Source organism: Anneissia japonica, unplaced genomic scaffold (genome assembly GCF_011630105.1).
Source record: "Anneissia japonica isolate Jap-2015-1 unplaced genomic scaffold, ASM1163010v1 scaffold287709_len1912824_cov184, whole genome shotgun sequence".
Lineage (NCBI taxonomy): Eukaryota > Metazoa > Echinodermata > Crinoidea > Comatulida > Comatulidae > Anneissia > Anneissia japonica.
In genome coordinates this window covers 1,878,723-1,890,470 of record NW_022751466.1, presented here as the reverse complement: position 1 = coordinate 1,890,470, position 11,748 = coordinate 1,878,723, and the positions used below count along the sequence as shown (strand labels likewise).

The window sequence follows — 11,748 nt, the reverse complement described above, 5'->3', positions numbered from 1 at the left end:
TAAACTCAATAGCTTTAAAATGACACCAAAATCAGCTCTGTAGGTGCCATACTTTTCGAGATATGGTCGGTTAAACACGCAAGGTATCGCTAATTAGCCAAAAGTTCGTTAGCAGATATCTTGCTAATTAGGAGGCCTAGAGAAAAAATTTTTCATTTCTGATCGTTTCTCATGGGCCTCAACAACATACAAAAATTTGAACAAAATCCGAGAGATTGAGGTTTTTTTTTGGTTGATTTGACATGGAATTACCCGTAAACAATCACAGAAAATTAAGAATGTGTTTGTAAATGGCTGCACATCTTTTCGCCTCGAAAGCATCAAGATACACGAGACGTCAGTTAACCATTTGAGGAACAGTGAGATCGTGGCAGCGAAATCGCGCCCAGATCAAACGCCAGCATTTAGAATTTTAAGTGCAATGAACAAAGATGTATCGGAAAAACTGGCGAAGTTATTTCGTACTTGCCATGCACTGGCTTTGAAAAACAGGCCCTATTCCGACTATTCATGGATGTCCGAGCTAGACGAGGTTAAAGGCCTTAACATTGGCAACACGTACAGAACCGAAGAATATGCATAGGTATTTACCTATTATATTGCCGAAGTGGAATGGAAAAGAGTAGTTGCAGAAGTCAACAATGCAAAATTTGTGGCAGTCCTAACTGATGGGTCGACTGATTCCAGCATATCTGAACAGGAACTGTTTTATTTTAGAACATGTACAGCTGGAGAAATATCTGTCAAATTTGCAGCAATCAAAGATGTAGAAAGAGGAAATGCAGCTGGCATATGATGCATTGAAATGCATAGTGACAGATTCAAGTCATTTGTCAATCGGCTGGACCAATTTGACATCAAAGCTAGTTTCTTTAGGATGTGATGGAGCAGCTGTAATGGTAGGATGCAACAACAATGGACTAGCTGCTTTTAAGGGCAAGTTAAATTTGTTAAGGGCAAGTAAAATATGACACCAACTTGCCCTGCTGACCACTAAGAAAAAATCTTAATATGGGACCCTGAAGCACACACTGTAAAGCACACCTATGTGTGGGCACATAGGGCTCCAGGTAGTATTAATTGTACGTAAAGCACATACTTTGCCAGGGCCTGGTGGCAGGGCACAGAGAGAGGTATGGGGTAGAACTCCAGTTTGCTCTGGTGACTGACTTTTTTGATGTGTTAACACATGACTGATTTAGGACACATGGTTTGAAGGAGGGTCTATAATGGTCCTGGCAGAAAAAAGCTGACTAATATACTGGGCCCTTAAGGTCCATTGCCACCGGCTTTGGTCAATAAGTAGAAGTGGTTTGGCGCAGGGTCAGGGTTTCAATCCCCTCCCTATGTATTTAAGTTGTGTCCTTGGGCAAGGCATTTTATCTGCATTGCTTCTCTCTATCTGGTAGAGTTAAATACCCTGTACCAACATGCGCTGATGTATCTGCTGCAGCATTATAGAATACTTCCCCAGGGAGCTGGAGTTTGTGTTCCATAGGCATTAATCCATTGAGGGCCTAACAATATGCTAATATAAGGGCACATAGAAAAAACTATTAGATTATCACAATTTAATAAAAAAAAAAAAAATTGATGAGGGTGGGTGTTGTTTTTTTTTTAACAGAACAATATAATATTGCTTTTTTTTAATTGATGAGGGAGGACTGTATTTATTTTCAAGGATATTTACAAGTTTAATTTTATTGTTTTTAAAGAAAATGTATTTCCCGTCACAAAATTGCATCATTTCTTTTTAAGCTCTTAAAATAAATAATGCGGCAAAAAAAATTTTATTTTTATTCCCGCATCAATATTTCCCAATTTTTTTTAATGCGGGTGGGATCTAACAAATTGTTCTATTTGCCCTAAGTCTACTATTATTTTTTTTTTAACAGAACAATATAATATTGCTTTTTTTTAATTGATGAGGGAGGACTGTATTTATTTTCAAGGATATTTACAAGTTTAATTTTATTGTTTTTAAAGAAAATGTTTTTTCCGTCACAAAATTGCATCATTTTTGTAAGCTGTTAAAATAATTAATGAAATAAATTAATAAAAAAAAATTTTTATTTTTATTCCCACATCAATATTTCCCAATTTTTTAACGCGGGTGGGAGTGATAATCTAACAAAATTTTCTTTTCTAAAAGTCTACTATTATTATTATTATTTTATTATTATAAGAGCTCACAGCCACTGAAAGCGCACTATATCTAGCAATCCATTGTTTTAAAATCAAGTTAAACCATATTTTTTTTTTAAATAAGTGATATTTCAATTTCTTTTTCAGGAATATTTCAAAAAGCAACAATATTTGTAATCATACAGCCATACCAAGGAGAAAGCTGTAGAAAGCTCCCACTTCAATCAGTACATCACTTAATGCAGGAGGTCACAGTCTGCAAGCAGAATAGAGATCAAAGTGTGACCGGCTTTGCATCCAGTCTCTTAGGCAGCTTGAGAGATTGGAAGATAACGGTGCATCATTAACGGAATTAATAATAAAAGAACTGTTTGTGGAAGGACTAAAAGATTCTTCTTAAGAGAGAAATCAGGAGGGAACTGCGCTGCACTCCCAGTATGACTTTATTTGAGCTGCGAGACTTTGCCATTGAATTGGATATTGAAGAAAACAACTGTGCTGGAAGATCTGCTAAGAATGACTCTGAAATGTTGAGTGAATTAAGGAACATCTCTGATAGACTACGAAGAATGGAATCGATGAGTACGAAATATGGGCAGGCATTTAATGGACCTACTAGGAATGTCTAAAGAGTGACAACAGTAGTAGACAGTATCATGGTACAAGTACTGTAGGAATGTCCATGGTGGCAACAGTAGTAGACAATATGGTTCTAGTAGAAATGTCCATGGTGACAACAGTAGGGATAATAGGCCTAGTCAGAAACCGGGAAACTGAGTACACTTGACTGTACGAGCCAGCAGTTGAGTGGCAGTAGAGGGGAAGGCTCATTTATTAAGAATGAGAAATTAATTGGAAATTGCCCCAGTGTTCTTGTTAAATTCCCAGACACTGGAGTGAACACTGATTGTTGAACGAAGAGAAAAAAAGAGGCTATCAATGAGATGTCATGATGTATCCAATGAAACCAGACAGTTAGCTTACTTCAGTGGATACGATTTAAAAACATGGAATTTGCCGATTTACTAAGTCATCGATTCAATGGTACTTATTTTTCTTGCTTTTTTTATCCTCTATCATAAAATTAAAATTTATGTCAATATTTTTCCATGATTCATAATAATTAAAGTAATACATATGCACTTTTTTCTAACAAAATGTTTTTATAGTGAAATTTTGCCGGGAATGGGGCTTTAAAAGGAACTTTTAGTTAAGAGTAGTTAATTTGTTTTTTATTGTAATGTTTTAATGAGTTGTATGGCCCCTTGGAAGTTTTAACTAAGAGGGCCTCAAACAAAACGAGTGTTCAAAATTAGATAACAATTTTTGAGAACATTCCATTATGTCGAATAGGGGATCATATTACATACGTACTGCAATGGATGATCACATTTCTTGAAGACATCAACTATATACAACTTTTTCTATGTTCAAATGAAGTTGACTGATGTTTGTAAATTGCAGCGCGATAGCTTGCTACGGTAGGCCTAAGTTACAGTAGATTTGTGCTTTTTGTTTGTTGGTCAAAAAAGTGGTCTCGACGTGCTAACTGTTACAATGTATGCACCAGGTTTAGTCGGCATATAATTCCATCAAACATCTCTGATCATCTCTTTTAAAAAGCTGCAGTGACACTGATGTCTAAAGCAGTAAGCCCAGACAGAAAAATAAGATAACAACAGTTTTTGAAGGTAATCCTAATTTCCTAACAAATTGTGTTTATTTATGGAGTACAGGTTAACAAGTGTATATCAGTCGCTTGAGGATTGTGAAAAATCACTGGACCTCGGAATCAAGACTTATTCCTCTTCACGATATTCTTCAGTTCTGCAGGGCTAATATTTTAATTTTTTCCCAAAGTCCAAAAAAAATAAATGATGCAAAGTTTTTAATCCCACTTTTAACAGACACATTTTAAATATTATATCACAAAAACAGAGTATCTGCTTCTGTAAAGGCTCATTAGGTACGTTCACATAAGCTATCGTGATAAACTTATCATGATCTATTCATAATGATAACTTTAGCATGTTAGAGAAAACCGTTCATATAGAAACCATCATCATGATCTATTTATGCTAATGCGTGCAGTGTTGCATGTTGTTGGGACCTGTTTAATAAACTGAAGGCTGATTGGTTGAATTGAATCTCATGAATTAATTTATCACGTTAACCAAGGTTAATCATGATGAATCAACATGTTCCACTAGATCACAATAAGGTGATTAAGCTGAGCACGTTATTTGATTCTGGTTGGTTCACATAAAATGACTGGCTTGATCATGATCCACTAGATCACGTTAAATTCTGAATGTGAACCTAGCTACTCAGAACAAATCCAAACCACAATCTGTAAATAGTTTTGAAGACTGTGAAATGAATTAACCTTTCGAAGCAGGTTTTTTTTAAATATTACTCTTGAAGTGATCCCTCTGATATGATATATTCTTGATGATGCCATGAATATTATCTTTGGAAACTGATTATACCTCCGTGACCTGGGTAAGTGGCAGTCGAACCTCAAAACGTTAGTGTATTATTACTCTTGTTTCAGGAAGGTGAAGATGGGGACAAGAGAAGGCAGTTTTTAATCAAAACCTAGCTGATCTGGTTACTATAAACATTAACAGCCAACAAAGAGTAATTTCTGATGGAATCACAAATTTATATTTATCTCTAAATTAAGCCTACGTATGGACTTGGCACCTTTTGCAAACAAGCTCTCTATAATATTGAAATACCATGTCAATGCAATACTGTGATATGTGTTCCTTTTATTCTGTAGTTCAGTATGCCAGGGAGAACTGTACAAACTTTTCGCTGGTATCACTAGCAGAGGATCTCTCCAATGGCCAGGTTAAAAATTTATTTTTTACCATTTTTGAAAGTCTTCCATCTCAACAGGCCTACAATATATATAAACAGTATCAAAACACATTGACGATGGACGAATTAATGCCATCTTTGTCAGAAACTGAAAGTGCCCCCAGAGCATTTATTGGTGGATGATATATAAAAATACTTACTCACTTATTAGACAGCATCAATGCATTTCTGCACTTACTGCCTGACTTGCAAGAAATTTCCACATTTTTTCATCATGGGCTCCAACCTCTGCAAAGTCCACCTGTCTAGATCCCCTTTGATATATATACCCATCCAAAATTTATGAAGGCTTTACCTTGGCAGTAGCATCAGCAAAGGTTTTTTTCCAGTTTAAGACAAATTGGCAGGGTAATCAAACTTTTGTGAAGAGAGGGTGATGTTGCAGCTATGATGCTAGGGATAAACTGGCTGAGTCATAGACCTACAGGATTAAAAAAAAACCAACTTAATAAAATGAAAGTTGCTACAGATAATCTAGGTGTTGTTACCATGACTTTATATAAACATGCATAATTAATAGTTTCCAGAAACAAAGATGATGTATGTCTGTTTTTTACCCCAGTATGCCTAAAGACATTTAAGGGCCACTGGCAGGTCTAAGCAATATTAAATTGCAAAGTACTGTATGCAGCTGAATAATGAAAAAATTACCTGATAATGTAAACATAGGTCGAAATTCTATAAGCTTGACAAAGTTCTCCAGTCAATCAGGGTACAACTACAAAATATGATGGCAGTCATGTTCACAAGTTCTGTTAAGTAAATAAATATAATCTACAGTGTAAACGAAAGTGCAAATTAAAAAATTAAAGTAAAAACCAAATTAATATTGATGTTGTATAGATATTGTATAATTAACTTTTAGCCATAATATTGAAATCATAATGAATGCAATTTGCAAAGGCAAATACTGTAGGCCTATGTAATTCATCTTTTTCCTTTACTGAGGAAATGCTAAGAAACCTGAATGAAAAAATTAGAAATATTACTTCCTTATTTGGAATCAACTGTACATACAATTGCAATTATTTCAAAATGTTTATTGGTTAATTGTATGACCTAATACCCCATACAATAATATGTAGCCTGGGTTCCAGGCCCCTATTTGGGTTACTCACTCTTTATTTCAATTAGTGCACACCATACTCGATTTCTTTTTTATTCTGTCTCTAAATAACTTTCTCATTGGTGGCACTGTCCAGAATGAGAAAAATAATAAAAAAATAAGAGACTTGTGGCAAGTCTAAATGATATGGAATAGTTAAAACTAATAAATCAGTCTTGTGTTTCATTTTAGGCCCAAACCTTAGCCGCCGAAAATGATGCATACTGCGTGTGTAATCATGTACTCTATGTACTATGTATTCTCTTCGAAATGAATTTTTTGATAAATTTATTTATTCTTTTGCTTGGAAATGGTATATTTGATATTTTTTAAGTTAAAAAAGTAATAATTTTGTCCTATATATAGAATTATGCAATTGTTTCACATTTAAATGGGCCGGACTTGATTAGTGTTTACACTATTTTCTAGCTCCTTCCTATATTGGTTTATGTATTTATTTGAATTTTAGATTACTTATACTTATAGACCCCTTGCAATGTTTACATTGGACCTGGCTCAAATGCTGGCAGCACCCTAACTGGAGACAGAAAGGCTATCTTAATACACTGTCTGGGTTATATTTATTTTTGTTGTGCTGAAAATATGAAAGCTACATGGATGAAAATCACATGACATATTTACAATGCATACATTTTTCTTTGCTTCTAACTCATAGGCCGAACTTCAGCACTACGTTGGGGGGTACCCAGGTGTACCGGTCCAATCAGTCCCCTGTTGTTTAATGGATATGCCACGTTAGGACAGTGATTAAGTTCACTTTTGGCATATCCTTGGCACTCGTGCCTAAAGAAATGAAATGAAATGAAAAAAATTTCCCCCCAAAAAATGGAAATCTATAGTCATTTCAAAAGTCTTTGAAGGCAATTTTGATGTCTAAGAGTGCCATTTCTGGGAATCTAGGTCATTATTATCTAGTTGTGTTGTAGTATCCAATTTACACCAAAATAAATAAATGCCACCCTCAAATAGCCTTCTGAACACTAAAAAACGCCCCTGGACGAATAAATACGTGGTATTTGTTTTTGTCAATAGAGCACTTGATCCGATCCTTCATCAGTCAGTGTAGGCCTATGCCATCTCTATAAAGAAAATAAAGTTAAAAAAAATATATAAAGGCTAGGGCAGACCTAAGTGCAAAAAAAACCCCAAAACAGCATAAATAATAATATTGGCTAGGCCTATAGCCTAAGCATAACCATTTGATGACTTTCATATACTTAATAACAATATAAAAAGTTGTTCTTCACGGTTGAATTCATATCAATACGCTAGCTGATTTATAACTCCATTTATGAGCTGAAGAAGTTCATTCAACTACCTATCATGAAATTGCAATAACTATGCTCCTTAAATAAGATAGTATGCTCCTTAACTCTGCCGAAACCCGGCCTAGCCGATACGAGAGGACACGAGGCTACTCTACCCCGTACTCAGCTCTACTCCACCTTGAGGTTCCACGTGCAAATTTGGGAATTGATAGTCTTCTTACCGTCTTGTGAGTGTGTGATTTTGCGCACCCTTGTGCAGCAGCTGGGCCTCGCTAGGCATTTAGGCCTAAGTCGTTGAGTATTCTGGCTATCTACATATAAAGATTTATTGCATAGGGTTCACCGATAAGTGAAATAAAACAGTATCAAGAATGCAAGCCACAGCGCGCATAGGGCTTGCACCAGGAGCATCAACTTCTTTTGGTACCTGCATTTGGGATGGATGTTCCCCAGGGAATTATTTAAGGCAGAAATTATAGAGGGCGTTATTTTGTTTTTTATAAACAAAACAGTGCGCGTCGCAGGGAAAAGGAGCGGAAAAATTATGATTAGCCTAGGCCAGGGGCGGATTTAGGGGTCCCCTTTTGGAAAAATAAAAAAAGAAAAAGAAAAATGGATCGCCCAAAACGCCTCAGAGGTTACTTTAGGGCGTCTAAAAAACATGAATTTCGGACCCCTAGCTATAGGGTGGTGTTTGTCGCGATCCCAGCCCGGACTTTCGCGCCCATAAAGCTGGTTCCACCAAAGATCGTAGCTTGGTTCCACTTGGCGAATTTATTCGCGAGAACCAAAGCGTCGGTTCGCTTCCTGAGTTCTGATTGGTTGCACACTTCTATCGGAGTTTTTGCGAAGCGAAAAAATGCGCAATTATCAGAGCATGAAGCGAACCGACGCTTTGATTCGCACGAATAAATTCGCCTAGTGGAAAACCAGCTTAACCCCCAACCCCTTTCGTTTTGGACATCTCTGGATCCGCCCCTGCAGGCAGTATACTTTAACAGTCAAAATACCGTAAAAGTTAAACCTCGAATAAAGCCCAATGGGTCATATTTGGACTAAGGGGACGTTTCCGGACAAAAGCATAATTTTTGTTAATACATGCTGCTCCCTATGGTCGTATTCAATTTTTGGTAGGAGCTACCTAATCCGAGGTATGGCGGCCATCTTAGCTTTCAAAATGACCACCTTATGTGTTTTATCTATAGATCTCCGATCTAAGCCACTTAGAATTATAATTCAAAATGTTTAAAAAAAAGTGTTATAGTCAAGGATATACAATTTCTGGTCAAATTTAGCCTACATCAGAATCATACCCAGGCTATAATTAACATTTTTACTGTGAGCTACAGTACTTCGTTTAAGTCCATTTTGGAGGCCATCTTGTTTTTCAAAATGACTGGCGTGCCATGCAAACCTTATATCAGCTTTTAAACCACTTCAAATTAGAAGTCTGATGTTTGAAATTAAATATTGAAGACATCTGCAACCTGGGTTCATACTGATCGTATAATACCACAATTCTGCGTTTACAAAAAATCCAAAATTCTGCTGCTCGTTTGTTTCACTGATCCCAAGACGTCAACACATATCCAGCCCTGAAGTGTCTTCATTGGTTTCCCATTAAACAACGTTGTATTTTGAAATTGCTTCTTTTGGTATATAAGTTACTTGCGTTCACAAACCATCCCAGCTAGCAAGCGACGTTGACCCGACGTTGGTTGAAGGTCGAATAATTACGTTGGCACAACGTATTACACAAAGGTTGGCCTGACGGCCGTTTTTCCATCGCCCCAACGTGGATTCAGCTTGTTGGAAAGACGTCGGTCCGACTAGTTGGATCTACGTTGGCCCGATAATGTTTGTGCAACGTCGACCAATCACGTTGGCCCAACGTACCTTTCTATATTTGTTGCATTTTTTTATATTTGTTGCATCACTTAAAATGTCATGTCCGCCATCTTCGTTCATCTTCAAAAAATCTTTTGACAGTTCCATCTCCTCGAAACAAAACCAAAATATATGGTCAACGTGCTTTTTCTGTTCAAGTTCCTTCTCTGTGGAATTCTCTTTCTTTTTCTGATCGTAATTCGCCTAAATTATATTCTTTTAAGAAGAACTTAAAGTTTCACCTTTTTGAGAAATGTTACTGAGTTTGTTTTCTCCTGCGCCTTTGATAATTTTTTGAATTGGCGCTATTATTATTATTATTATTATTATTATTATTATTATTATTATTATTATTATTATTATTATTATTATTATTATTATTATTATTACTGTACAGTATATGCTTCCATCATATGTTTATACAGTATTAAAAAGGAGTAGTTGCCAATAAGGCAAACATGAAAGTTGATCCCATCAACCTTTAATCTCCTTTAAGCATGTTAATACAAAAACATTACAAACACTTTACAAAGCACTTGTGAAAGACCACACCTCAGAATATGCTGTGTTTGGAGGACCTTTTTGCAGGAAGATACCAAAATGAATCATTCCATATGAATCCAACACACTTTTTTGCCCGACCCCCTTAAAATCGCCCAATATTTTGCATGTTGGGGATTCTACCTGAGATAACCTCACAGTTAAATTTTTGGCTCCCAGCATTTTCTGATGAGTTAGAGCAATTTAAAATTTTCATGAGATTTGGCTAAAATAAAACTCATCTTCTGACAGACAATTGCTGATATCTCTCTTGAAACTCGACGTATTGGAGAAATTCCGTTCGTCCGTACCATTGGATAGATAATTTTCTTTCCGATGATATTAGACCGGGAGCCCAGAAAATTTAATCATGTGAAAAGAGACAAAAGGTTTGATGGTCTGGTCATGATAGTATAGGGCCAAGATAAAATATTCAGTATTGCTGCCGGGGCACATCCTGTACAAGCGGGCTGGGAGAAATGAAATAGGGGGTTAAATAATGCATTTAATCATGTGGAGAGAGACATGGATAAAAATAATTGGATATTACTCCCAGGTAGATACTTGCAATAATGTCACAGGTGACAGCAACTTTTACCTGTACGTGACCTTAAACAGTGACATTAAAGGCCACGCCCAAATACATTTAATCATGTAAAGAGAGACACGGATGAATTTTTTTTTATTGGAATTATTATACATTGGGGGTAACAAAAATACCAATGACAGCAACTTTATCCTGTACATAAGCCCAGACAGCAGCCCCAAGGGACCCATGGGGGTCTTATATAGTAGCAACATGATAAAATCAAGCAAAAAGAGAGACATGAATGAAACCAACTAGGAATTACTACTTGTACATTGTAGAATGCTGAAACACCGATGACAGCAATTTTTTCATGTACCGGGTACGTGACCCTAAACAGTGACATTAAAGGCCACGCCCAAATACATATTTAATCATGTGAAGAGAGACACGGATGAATTTTTTTTTTGGAACTATTATACATTGGGGGTAACAAAAATACCAATGACAGCAACTTTATCCTGTACATAAGCCCAGACAGCAGCCCCAAGGGACCCACGGGGGTCTTATATAGTAGCAACATGATAAAATCAGGCAAAGAGAGACAGGAATGAAACCAACTAGGAATTACTACTTGTACATTGTAGAATGCTGGAACACCGATGACAGCAATTTTTTCATGTACCTGACCCTAAACATTGACATTAAAGGCCGCGCCCAAATGACATTAATTATGTGAAGAGACACACGGATGATTTTTTTTTATTGTTAATATTATACATTGTTGGTAACATAAATACCAATGACAGCAACTTTATCCTGTACATAAGCCCAGACAGCAGCCCCAAGGGACCCACGGGGATCTTATATAGTAGCAACATGATAAAATCAAGCAAAGAGAGACATGAATGAAACCAACTAGGAATTACTATTTGTACATTGTAGAATGCTGAAACACCGATGACAGCAATTTTTTCATGTACGTGACCCTAAACAGTGACATTAAAGGCCACGCCCAAATGTACGTTAATCATGTGAAGAGAGACACGGATGATTTTTTTTTATTGGCACTATTATACATTGGGGGTAACGTAAGTACCAATGGCAGCAACTTTATCCTGTACATAAGCCCAGACAGCAGCCCTGGTTCCCAAATGGACTTATAATTTATAGTATGATATGGTCGAATCTAATAATGATTAGAGATAGTAGAATGCAACTGAAACACCTGATTATGATGAACGTTTTACAGGACAAAATGGAAGTATTTCCATACATTCTAGCCCCGAAACCTACACTCAGAAATACCGGGATGGTGTCCGGTGGGGGATTGTTTAACTATTAGTTAAGTGTTTCTTGCTTGTGCTTTG

At 36.5% G+C, this 11,748-nt stretch overlaps 2 long non-coding RNA genes across 2 annotated transcripts in view; one reads left to right on the top strand and one right to left on the bottom strand.

Moving 5' to 3' along the window:
* LOC117121736 overlaps positions 1-2,382 on the top strand; it is a 5,943-nt gene extending 3,561 nt beyond the window's left edge. Inside the window, exon 3 of the long non-coding RNA XR_004447619.1 lies at positions 2,293-2,382. This is a non-coding gene — a long non-coding RNA (uncharacterized LOC117121736). The remainder of the gene's footprint in view (positions 1-2,292) is intronic.
* Positions 2,383-4,339: 1,957 nt separating this feature from the next.
* On the bottom strand, positions 4,340-8,155 carry LOC117121705. Its single transcript, XR_004447616.1, has 3 exons — positions 7,647-8,155; positions 5,683-5,783; positions 4,340-5,452 (listed from the first exon to the last, which is right to left on the bottom strand). It is a non-coding gene; the product is annotated as an uncharacterized LOC117121705 (long non-coding RNA).
* Between the last annotated feature and the right edge of the window lie 3,593 nt (positions 8,156-11,748).